At 38.5% G+C, this 12655-nt stretch overlaps 1 long non-coding RNA gene and 1 other non-coding gene across 2 annotated transcripts; both read right to left on the bottom strand.

The window, feature by feature from the left end:
- Positions 1–1835: 1835 nt before the first annotated feature.
- LOC145572306 (uncharacterized) lies at positions 1836–2597 on the bottom strand. The gene is made up of 2 exons (XR_014096771.1): positions 2186–2597; positions 1836–2098 (listed from the first exon to the last, which is right to left on the bottom strand). It is a non-coding gene; the product is annotated as an uncharacterized LOC145572306 (long non-coding RNA).
- An 8236-nt stretch (positions 2598–10833) lies between these two features.
- LOC145573397 (small nucleolar RNA R71) lies at positions 10834–10940 on the bottom strand. The gene has a single exon (XR_014097439.1). It is a non-coding gene; the product is annotated as a small nucleolar RNA R71 (small nucleolar RNA).
- Positions 10941–12655: the final 1715 nt, after the last annotated feature.

Genomic DNA, 12655 nt, shown 5'->3' with positions numbered 1-12655 from the left:
AACACACAAGACTGGAAACAAGCAAAGAACAACTAAATGAGTAGCTAGAAACATACATTCAATCAACTGGCAACAAAATCCTACTTCAGACAAGCATAATCATTAATACAACATACGAACAATAAAAAACTGTTTAAATTACTAAAGACATTAATCAATTACCTTCTAGAGTTCAAAATTAGAACAATTGCAGCTTTAACTTTTTAATGGATTTGCTTCAAGCTAGCCGAAAATTAGCCCCAAATGCTAGAAATCTCAATAAATGTACTCTAAATCTCCCAAAAAAACACCCGAGCGCTAAAAATAATGATACAGGCAAATGGGGTACGTTATGATCTGATAAATTTAGAAACCCCTTTGAGGATATAGATCAGTCTTAAGTTTAGATTTCTAATCTTTTTTGTGCTTGTTGAATACGAAACAAGGTGAGAAACATGCAGGCTGAATTATGCAAGATGGTTCTATATAAGTAGGTTGAGCACACTATGTTGAGCTTTTGGACTCGAGGGTATATTTCGCTAATTTAATAAGAGTTGGGCAAACAACACATCTTAAAGAAAGGTAAAAATCAGAAAGCATTATACGTCCATCTTCTTTAACTTGGACATTTTTAGACATTAGATACCGGTAGATTACACCAAGCATATGTAGATATTCCAAGGCAAGGAGAATATCTGCAACATAAAATTTGTTGAATAAAAAAAAGTGTAATTTGCACAGAAAAACCTAGAAATGCCCTGCTTGCAAACTATTCAAGATTTCTTAAAGAGGCAGGACACACTATTATCATTCTCAGTCATTATCTAAAAGCATAACAAATTCAAACTTTTTTTATAGAATAGACGTCTTAATCTTAAACAGGTTGGAGGTGATTTGGCTTAAGTAAGAGAATACTTTGAACGAGTAATCCTAGCAAAAATTGAAGATGTGAATGTACTTTCTCTCTATGGGGAACTAACATGAGCAAAATTAATGACATTACACTAGTATGTAAGCTCTAGAATATCCTGAGTTGATATTATAGTAGCCTTAGTCAGGTGTCATCCATTTTTGAGTTGACGAGCTCCATGCATTCTTATCCATAGCACTACACCACTACATTCATTTGCCTTTTTAACTTCACCCACCAAACAAACTGCTTCCTAGGGCTCGTTTGGCATTGTTGTGGTATTCTGTTTTTTTGGTTTTTTGTTTTTCAAAATCATATGATACATGTCATAAAATGAATAAAAAACTATTCAAACTTATGAAAAATATGATAATTTTGAAAACTGACAATAAAAAAATGGAAAAACCTTTTTCTTGTTTCCTGTTTTTGGTTTTTTGTTTTCAAAGAAGCAGAAAACCAAAAACAATGTCAAACAAGCCCCTAGTAACATCCTTGACATGAGCCCTGCAATTTCCAAAGACCCATGCATTTCTATGCAACCAAATGCCCCAAAGTAAGTAATTCTAAAAGCAGATGTAAAACTTAACAAATCCCAAAAGGATATCAACTAAACAATTCAATCAAGTAAAAATCAATAAATCCAATAGAAGCAAAGAAACCAAATTGACCTAAGAAGCTGATTCATTTCAAAATTAATTCGATATTGAATATCCAAACCAGTTAAATAAGTACAAGGCTACTAAACCTAAAAATTAAGTAAATTAACTAGCATGACCAAAAATGAAAAACACAAAGAATGAAGCAAGCACGACTCAACTAGACTAGTAATACAACATTCTTTTTTCAATTCTATCATACATCAACTCAATAATTATACAACAAAAGCCGAAAACAGCGTAAAATTTCAGTGATAAAAGAAACGAGCACATACAATTCAGCAGAAATATACTCAATCCTCTTGCACACATTATCATTTGCGTCCGCCAAATCCTGCTTAACTAAAATTGGACCTATTGCATCTTCACTCAACAAATCCAACTCTTATTCCAAATTCATCAACAAATATATACACCAATTAATATATAAAACCCAAATTCACACAAAATTCATACAAAATTAGTATACTAGTAAAAAAAACCTTGAGAACGAGTTCATTTTCGCCAAGTTAAACGGTGTACTTCTTTCGGATTTCATGATTCTTTGCAATATCTGATTTTCCAGAAAAGAATATAATTAAGGAGAAAGCTAAGATTAAATTAGATGAATATACGAGAAAATTAGAGAGTAGGATTTTGCCTTTTTGGAGTTTGCGAATATCGTTGGCATTGGATTCTAGGTCGCGCTGCAAGTCTCTAGTGGCTGTTGAAGACGCCATTGTTTTAGGAAGTGATTACTCCTAAGAAGCTGATTCAGTGAAGAACAGAAAGCTCATAAGCTGCTTTAGTGGAGAATTCAGAGTCCGACTTGGTCGGCTTCAATGGAGAGGAGAGGATTCAGAGGACGATTTCGATCGAGTGTAGCATCAAATTAGGGTTTCGTCCTACTTCAATGAAGTGCAAAACAAATTAGGGTTTCGTTCTTCTTTATTCTTGAGCAAAAATGAAAGAGAGGGATGAGTAAGTTCAGCAACAATGGAGGTGAACGCTAAACGACTGAGTGAATTGAAGTTTAATGACCATGGAGGACGGCTGAGTGGAGTTCAGTGTGGTTTTTGATTTTTAGATGAGAAAGAAAAGAGAATGAAGGGTTATGATGAAAGAGAATGAAGGGTTATGCGAGTAGTGGGCCACAAGACTCACAACTATACTTTATTTTATTGTTTTATTAGCAGTGGGTCTTTCAAGGTCAGTTACAAATAATTTGGTCAAAATTTAGTTCACCTGGTATTTGTAGTAGACATATAAATGGACAATTGCTAATAAATAATATTTTTTAAAAATAATAAATAATAGCAGCGGGCACTGTTATGTCAGTTGCAAATGTTTTAGTGTTCGCAACTGGCATCACATAGGCTAGTTGCTAATATAAATTTTTACTTTTACACTCTAAGTATTAGCAGCGCTTATTACTATGCCAGTTGCTAATAACATAGTATTTGTAACTGACATTATTTTAGCCAGTTACAATTAATGTTTTAGTAGCTAACATATATAACGTCAATTGCTAATAGGGTGCTGCTAATAGCAATTTTTCCACTAGTGAAGCCAAACATCAATAATGCTCCACTTTCAGATTCCTTGGCCATTTATGATGAGGAAGGTCACGCTGACCCATCACTTCTCATCAAACCACTTAAAGAAACTCATGCCAGTGAAGAAGAGGAGGACATTTTCTTCGATGCCATGAGTGATTTGCCTCCAAATAAGGAACCAACTTCTAAGGAACATACATGGTTGCTCATAAAACACAATGAGGGCATTAATGACCCAACAAAGGGCAGCGATGGCCCAATTTCACCATGCTCTCCAAGAAACAAAAGAGATGGAGAAAAGACGCATAGCTGAAAAGATGACACCCACTAAGACTACCGAAAGAAAACCCTTCTCTCTCAAAGTAGTCGAAACACCCAAAAGGAGTAACAAGTCATATACACCTATTGAGATCACTTATGCAAATATGTTTCAAAAGCTCTTCGAGAATGGGAAAATCAAACCTCTTCAGCCAAGACCTTTTAAATCACTCAAAAGGACAGATAGGTTCTACTGTCCCTATCATCAATCAGGAGGACATACCAAATTCAAGGACTTAGTCCAAGGATTAATTGACAACAAGACATTAGTACAAATTCGACCAAACAATGAGGTATTTTCAGAATTGGTTAATGGAGTGTGGGACGATGATAATGAGGATGTTTACCTCAAAGATATAGAAGACACTCCACTTTCCTCAATATATCCGGTTGATGATATTTGGGATGAAGAGGATTCTGCTATCGACGTCCTCACAAGATCAGGGAGAATGCAACCTCCTGTCACAACGCAACCCATTCATACTACTCAGCAAGTTCCCATAAAAATTATAGAAGACAATGATTTTGTCAAACAACTTAAGAAGACTAAAGGTCAAGATGAACGTATGGAAATTACTAGCCACATTCCGTGAACATAGAGTCGCGGTAATGGATGCTTTTGCTAAAGTAGGAATAGACTCAGAAACCACTCTTGAGGGGTTGGCTAACTTCCTCACGAATGATCTCCCTAGTCCCATTAATTTAATCACCTTTTCTGACAAGGATTTACCTTCTGAAGGTGATAAACACAATAAAGCCTTAAACCTCACAGTAATCTGCAAGAGGATGAATGTCCCAATGAATCTTGTAGATAATGGGTCAGCAATTAATGTTTGGCCACTTCAAACTGCGAGGATGCTAGGATTAAGAGATAAAAACTTATATCTATCTACGCAAGGTATAAGAGCTTATGATAACACTCGTCGCCAAGCTCTTGGAACTATAACGATGAATGTCACGGCATGAGTTACTGAACATGCTACCACCTTCCAAGTAGTAGACATAAAATCTTATTTCAACTTGTTATTGGGACGCCCTTGGCTTCATGACCTTAAGGCCATGCCTTCGTCCCTTCATCAACAAGTAAAGGCCATAGTTGGAGGAATTCCCATAACAATCGATGCTTCCCCAATGAGGATCAAAGGAATTGACAAAACCCTCATAAATGTGGAGCATGACGAAAATGATGAAGATTTATGGGGCTTCAATGCTGAAGAGGTCTCTTTCATCGACGAAGATGAGAATACCCCTTTTCACTACAACCTCCATTCAAACATGATAGTCAATGGTATAATCCGAAAGCAAGGACACTTTCCTGGAATGACTCTAGGAAAGAAGAAAGGAGTAGAAACACAAATGGGATCGCCTGGCCTTCCTAAATTAGATACTTTTGGACTTGGTTTCAAACTGATTTCGAAAGACTATAAGCAAGCCCGGGAGAAAATCAATGCACGGAGGAATGCTCCGTATTCAAAAGAAAGCAATCCCAATGGACCAATATCCCCTCACTCTAAATGGTCAATTCATAAGAGAGGGTAAGGACTATCCATGTCACGAATTTCCTAAGCCCGTCAAAGATGGGATAAGACAACCGCGATTCGAAATCTTCTTGGATTGCAATTTTGTAGACGAGATTTCAACCTCTATTCACAAAGAGAAAGCACCCCCATGTTTTGACTTTAATGTCATGGAATTACTCTTTGGCTACGAGAAAAATGAGCCTAAGCGTATCGACAATAATTCTGCGCTTATCTAAATGGCCTTGCAAAGCGAAGACTTTGATCCCACAAAGCTCATTACTCTGGCAGAAGGATTAGTTTAAGGATGGCGAAAGACTGTGAAGGTGACTACACTAAGTGGAAGAAAGATCTCCATAACAAAAGGACAAGTACCAATGTTCGACGAGTCTGAATCATCTGAGTCTGAGTCTGAATTCAAGTCATCTCTAGTCGAGTCCTCTAAACCTCCTATAGTAGCATCTTCTTCTCTCCCTTCTACTTCAAAATCTACTCCTAGGATAGTTAGTAGTGAAGTCCCAACGGACATTTCCTTATTTGATGTAATGATTTCCGAATTCAATAACATGTCTTCTTTCGCTTCTTCTCGTGTCTTTCCCTTACTCGAGATGATGAGCATTGCTTAACTAACAATGAAAGTTATAAAGAAATAATTAAGGCAATGGAAACGCTTGAAAACAAGACACCGGTAATCGAAGACACCGAAACGATTGATATCTCAAAAGATCCAACCATTAAAAGAGAAGTTAAAATTGGTTTAACCCTTAATACAGTAGAAAGGACCGATTTAATTAATCTACTAAAAGAATTTATTGATGTGTTTGCTTGGTTATACGAAGATATGCCAGGAATAAATAGAAAAATAGCTCAACACATAATGCCACTAATTCTAGGAATGAAACCTATAAAACAAAAGTTACGTCGAATGAAACCCGACGTAGCTCTTAAAATAAAAGAACAAGTTCAAAAAAAATAACTACGGGTTTTATTAGGGTATCCAAATACCCAGAATGGGTCGCAAATGTGGTGCCAGTTCCCAAGAAAGATGTAAGGATAAGAATGTATGTCGACTACAGAGATCTAAATAAGGCAAGTCCAAAGGACGACTTCCCTTTACCACACATCGACATTTTAGTAGATAACACGACAAATCATGCACTTCTATCGTTTATGGATGGGTACACAGGGTACAACCAAATTTTCATGGCTGAAGAAGACATGGAAAAGACTACATTCATAACACCTTGGGGCACTTACTATTACACGGTAATGCCATTCGAGTTGAAAAACGCGGGTGCCACTTACCAAAGAGCAGCGACTACCTTACCCCATGACATGATGCATAAAGAAGTCGAGGTCTATGTGGATGATATGATTGTAAAATCAAAAGACCGTCCTGGACACCAAGTAGCCTTAAGGAAATTCTTCGAAAGGCTAAGGAAATACAACATGAGGCTAAACCCAGCCAAGTGTGCTTTTGGAGTCACCTCAGGGAAACTCTTAGGCTATGTCATTAGCTCTAGAGGAATAGAGATAGACCCAACTAAGATCAAAGCAATCATGTCAATGCCGCCGCCCAAGACTGAAAAGCAAATTCGAGGATTTATTTGCCGGTTACAATACATAAGTAGGTTCATATCCAAGTTAACCACAATATGTGAACCAATTTTCAAGAAGCTTAAAAAGAATGTGCTAGTAATATGGGACGATGAGTGTCAAAAAGCCTTTGAAAAGATCAAAGCATATCTCACTAATCCTCCCGTATTAGCACCAGCACTTCCATGAATCCCTCTTCGATTGTACCTAACAGTCACTAAAGAGACAATGGGAGCTATACTTGTGCAAGAAGTAGAAGGCAAAGTGAACGCCATCTACTACTTAAGTAAAAACAATGCTAAAAAATGAAGTACGCTACACACCACTTGAGAAATTGTGCCTCACACTTGTGTAGGCCACAACCAAGCTGAGACATTACATGCTCGTTCATACAGTCTATGTAGTATCTCGAATGGACCCACTAAGCATCTTTTCAAGAAATCTACACTTAACGGACGAATATCAAGATGGATAGTAAACTTAGCACAATTCGATGTAAGATTCATGTCTCAAAAGGCTATTAAAGGATAAGTAGTCTCAGACTTCTTAGCAGATTTCCCAATAGAAGATTCGACACCAATACATGAGAATGATTTTCCAGACGAAGACTTGATGGTTACGGAAGATGATACTTGGACATTATACATCGATGGAGCCTCAAACCAAAAAGGATGTGGGGTAGGAGTATTATTAGTATCACCTAAAGAAGAACACGTCCCAATCTCCATAAAGTTAGATTTTGACGTTACCAACAATGCTGCGGAATACGAAGCATGTGTGGTAGGCCTCGAAACAGCTTTAGCATTAGGAGTAAAGAATTTTCGAATATTCGAAGACTCTTCCTTAATCATCAATCAAATTTCCAAAAGATGGAAAGTAAGGAGTGAAAGTTTAGCTCCTTATCAAACATACCTGGAAACTCCTACTGATCAACTCGAAAAAGTAGAATACACATACCTACCAAAAGAGGAAAATCAATTTGCTGATGTCTTGGAAAGACTAGCCTCAATGGTTAGAATTCCTAAGGAAATTGAGCAAATGCCTCTAACAATAGAGAAAAGGCATAAACCGGCTTACATTCAAGCCATAGAAGACGATGAGTAATTCAAGAACAAGAAGAGGAGGAAGAACCTTAGTATACTGACATCCTCAATTATGTCACCAAAGAAGAATATCCACTCCACGCTGACAAGAGAGCGAAATGAGCCCTAAGGCTTTTGGCTTCCCAATATGTACTCATAAACGATGAGCTTCATAAAATGGTACTTAAAGGTTGAGATCTCTTATGTGTAGGTAAAAAGGAAGCCCAAAGGGCAATGAGGAAAATCCACGAAGGAGCATGTGGAACTCATATGAAAGGAAAAATGCTAGTAAAAAAGATAATGCGTCAAGGATATTATTAGACTACCATGAATAGGGATTGCCATCAATATGTAAAAAGATGCCCTAAATGCCAAATATACGCTTAATTACAACATGTTCCTCCCTCTCTCCTATACACCTATACATCACCATGGCCATTCTCAACATGGGGAATAGACTTTATTGGAAAAATCACTCCTCCTGGGACAGGAAGTCATGAATACATCCTAGTAGCAATTGATTACTTCACAAAATGGGTTAAAGCGACATCATATGCAAAACTCACCACAAAGCATGTAGCACTCTTTATCGAAAGGAACATTATATGTCAATTTGGAGTCCCACGTGAAATGATAAGTGATAATAGAACTCACTTTCAAGCGGAATGTGAAGAATTGCTTCAAAAATATGGCATTCAACATCATCACTCTTCCCCATACAAGCCTTAAGCAAATGGCGCAGTAGAGGCAGCCAATAAGAATTTAAAGACTATCATAGAAAAAATGACAGAAAACTACAAGGATTGGCCTAACAAACTCCATTTCGCTCTTTGGGGTTATCCCACGTCAATTCGTTCATCCACGGGAAATACACCATTTTCCTTAGTCTATGGAATGGTGATGAGTGGCATTTATGCCACTTTTCCATCCTTTTTTTCTAAAGATTCTCCCCTCATTTGCACTTGTTTGAGCGTTTTTAAGCATTTTTACCTTAGTTTTGCCTTCTCCTTTCCTTTCTCGTGTTTCCTTTCCTTTTTCCCCCTTTTTGTTGGTTTTTTCTAGTGTTTCTTTGTTGTTTTGTAGGTTTTTGGCCCGTTTGGATGAACCTTTGGATGCATGACGAGCTATGTAAAACAAATATGATGCTCAAGGATAGCACAATGGCAATGGAGAAGCCGCGAGCGCGGAGTTAGAGGCCGCGGGCGCAGTTGTTCAAGCTTGAAGATGCCTCAACTTTCGGGAGATGTTGCGCCGCGCCCCAGAAGAGGGCTCTCCTCATTGGCCCGCGGGCGCGGCATCAAGAGCCGCAGGCGCGGCTACTCGAGGCTGGCAGCTCCCCTGATTTCTTGTCGCGGCCTCTCCTCAGCAAGAGAGGCCTCTCCTTTCTTCAGCCGTGGCTGCGGGCTGTTGGGTTAAGCAACTCCGTACCCACAGTGGAGAGAGCGCGGCTGATGGCTAGAGGGCTCTCCTTGGTGTTTTATTTCCGTCTTTTATGATGCATATAAATGGTTTCCTCATTCAAGTTTTCAATCATCTTTTATCTTATGAACTATTAGCCCTAATCTTAGAGAGAGAAAGTGGATTATGACTCAAGTTTTCTTTATTATATTCAACTTTGATCAAGTTTAATCTTCAATCTAGCAACCTTTCAAGCTTTCCTCTTTCATTAATCTCCTCTTTAGTAATCTCTTATCCTTTCTCTTTATTTTATTTATTTGCCTCTTAGTTGCTTACTTCTATTAATCTATTATTTCATGTAGTTATTACTATTTTTATTGTTCTTAATCATGTTTTGTTTTGTGTTTCTTGAGTTTATTCCTAATCTTGCTATTATGTTTATTCTCCTTTCTCTAGGTTAATTTCTTAGCTAGGGGAAGGGGGTGGAAAATATTTGTTGAATATTGGATGAATGATGATGGTTGGATTGAATACATGCCTTATATTGATGGAAGATATAATTTTTGATAGCTTGAGATTATTGTTGCACTTTATTTGATTGCTCTCTAGTTTAAATGCATGAAAATTGATTTGAACTAGATTAAGATCACCTCTATTTTAATGATTGCATGAGAATGAGTTGTTAAAGTGGAGCTTTATGGATTGTGTTTCTTTATTCTCTTGTTTTGCTTGTAACTAATAGGATGCATGAGAATGATCCAATTTAGTATAGACCTCTTCCATTGATTTGCCTTGATGATTGCATGAGAATGAATTGTTTAGGTAGAATCTTGTGTTCTTTGGCATGTTCTTCATGATAACTATCATTGTTCCCCTATTTCCAATCATGTTTGACACCCCCATTTCCCTAGCGTTGTTTTCTCTTGAGTTTATTCATCTCTATCCTTGCTTATTTGTAGTCTTAGTGCTTAATCCAAGAAAATCAACAAAAACATTTCCTTTCCTACTCTTGCATAGTGATTTTGATGTTGAACGAGTGTGCTTCCTTAGTGGTTCGACCCTTTACGTACCCCTATACTTGTATTAGGGTAGTCTAGGATTATAAATGATTAATTTGATTTGGGTAGTAGCTTAACGACCTATCTTATACCTCCGATCAAATTTTGGCGCCGTTGCTGGGGAAGCGGCTTGTTTAGTGTCTATTTTTGCTTTTGTTAGAGTAATTTTAATTGCTTTTCTTTTTGTTTTGTTTATTCTATCATACTTGTCATTGCTAATTGTTTGCTTAGATTTGGTGAATGCTTAGAAGATCTAAAAGACCACCCACACATCAAATTGACCAAGAGATCAACCAAACTCTGAGGCAAGTCCGTAGGCTTTTTCAAGAAGAAGGAAGAGGTCTTGGTGCTATAGTTGATAGTGGGAGTGATTCTTACTCTTCAAGTTCGCAAAGTGAGTGAATGGCGGGACAAGAAGATGATGTGTTGTTTCGTGAGTTCAGAAATCCGGAGGATTATGAGCTCACGGGGGGGATTTTGCTACCCGTCACGGAAACCAATTTCACAATTCATCCCTAATATACTAGAATGGTCCAATCGGAACAATTTTTGGGTTCTCCAAGTGAAGACCCGATAGAGCACCTTGATAGATTCCTTGAGCTATGTGCCATGATACAAACCAATCAAGTTTCTCAAGAGTACATCCGAATGCATTTATTTCGACAATCTCTTTCGGGTAGAGCAAAGAAGTGGTTGAAGCAAGTGAAGCCCAACTCTCTCACGACATGGAGGGAGGTAGTCAAGGCATTCTTGAAGAGATTCATTTCTGAGGAAAAAACCGCCGAAATGAGAAGAAAAATTGCATCGTTTGAACAAGAAACGGATGAGAGTCTTAGTGAAGCTTGGGAAAGGTTCAAAGAGTTGGTACAAGCGTGTCCTCACCATGAATATAATCAAAGTTTGCTCATGAGGTTTTTCTATGATGAATTGGAGCCTATGTCTAGAGCTAACTTGGATGCGGGGGCGGGTGGACAATTGATCAAGATCCCCCAAAATCAAGTGGAAGCAACAATCGAGGAGGTAGCAAAGAATTACTCTTGGGGTGGTAGAAGAAGGAATGCACCAAAGAAGGGTGGAATTTATGAATTGGAGAAGGTTGATCAATTACAACATCAAATTGATCAACTCACCAAAGGGCTTTCCAAGTTGAACACGAGTGTAAATGCAAGTTCAAGTGGTGGAGCAAGCTCCTCTCAAGTTAACTCTTTGTCTTGTCAAAATTGTGGAGGAACGAACCATGATACATCCTACTGTGGAGGCTTGAGCCCCGAGCATGTAGCGGCATACAACACAAGGAAAGATGATTTTAGAGGAGGCGCCGGGGGAGTAGCTTGGAGACAACCACCACCCGGGTTTACATCTCAACCTCAACAATGGAGCCAACAAGCTCAACCCTCTTACAATTCCAACCCCCAATACCAAAATCCACCTCCATCTCAAAACCAAAACCCAAGAGGGAGCTACCCAAGGAACAACCAATACAACAACCAACACCAATACAACAATCAAGCCCAAGTGCCTCAAAGAAATCAAGAACAAGCACCTCAAGCGGAGCCAACACCAACTTAACTCCTTCAAGCCATGCATTCACAAATGCAAACCTTTGGGCAACAAATGCAAGAAATAAGAGCTCACAACAAGATGGTTGATTCACAACTAGCTCAATTGGCCGAGAGAACTCCTTTCAATTCGCCATCTACTCTACCCGGACAACCACAACCTAACCCTTCTCATAACCAAAAACCTGATACATGCAAGGCAATCACATTGAGGTCGGGAACTTCTTATGACGGTCCAAATGAGGAGGATAGTGAGGAAAAGAAGGGAGGAGAAGAGAGTGTGAATGAAGAAAAGAGAGGTGAGAAGGAAAAGGTTGATGAGGTAGAAGGAAGTTCGGAGAAGAAAAAGCTTGACAATGAGAAGACAACTTCAATTCCTAGTGAGACTAGGAACCTTGATGGACCGATCCCTTTTCCAAGTAGACTTGCGGAGAGGAAATTGAATGACATGTTTTCAAAGTTCCTTAGTGTGATGAAGAATTTGCACATCAATCTCCCTTTTATTGAAGTTGTGACACAAATGCCATTCTACTCCAAGTTCCTCAAGGACATCCTCACCATCAAAAGGAAGCTCAATGATGAGCTTATCACCCTTCCACATCAAGTGAGTGCTCTTATCCAACACAAGATGCCCAAGAAGGAAAAAGACCCGGGGAGTTTCACTTTGCCGGTGAAAATTAGGAACATGGAAGCTAGGGGTGCATTGGTCGATCTTGGAGCAAGTGTTAGTCTAATCCCTCTATCCATTGCTCAAAAGCTCAATATTGAGATGATCCCTACAAGGAAGACAATTCAATTAGCCGACCGGTCGGTAAAATTGCCTTGTGGAGAACTTGAGGATGTTCCAATTCAAGTGGGACACATCTATGTGCCTTGTTAATTTGTAGTGATGGACATGGAGGAGGATGTGGACACTCCCTTGATCTTGGGTCGTGAAGCTCTTAAAACTTTTGGGGCGGTCATAAATTGCAAGAACAACACCATCACATGTGAAGTGGCCGATGAGAAGATAGTTTTCGAATTTTCTAAGTTGCTCAAGACCCCCAT

This window comes from Chenopodium album, chromosome 12, assembly GCF_948465745.1.
Source record: "Chenopodium album chromosome 12, dcCheAlbu1.1, whole genome shotgun sequence".
Taxonomy (NCBI): Eukaryota; Viridiplantae; Streptophyta; class Magnoliopsida; order Caryophyllales; family Amaranthaceae; genus Chenopodium; species Chenopodium album.
The sequence above is the reverse complement of the archived record's forward strand: the minus strand, read 5'-3'. Positions and strand labels throughout refer to the sequence as shown.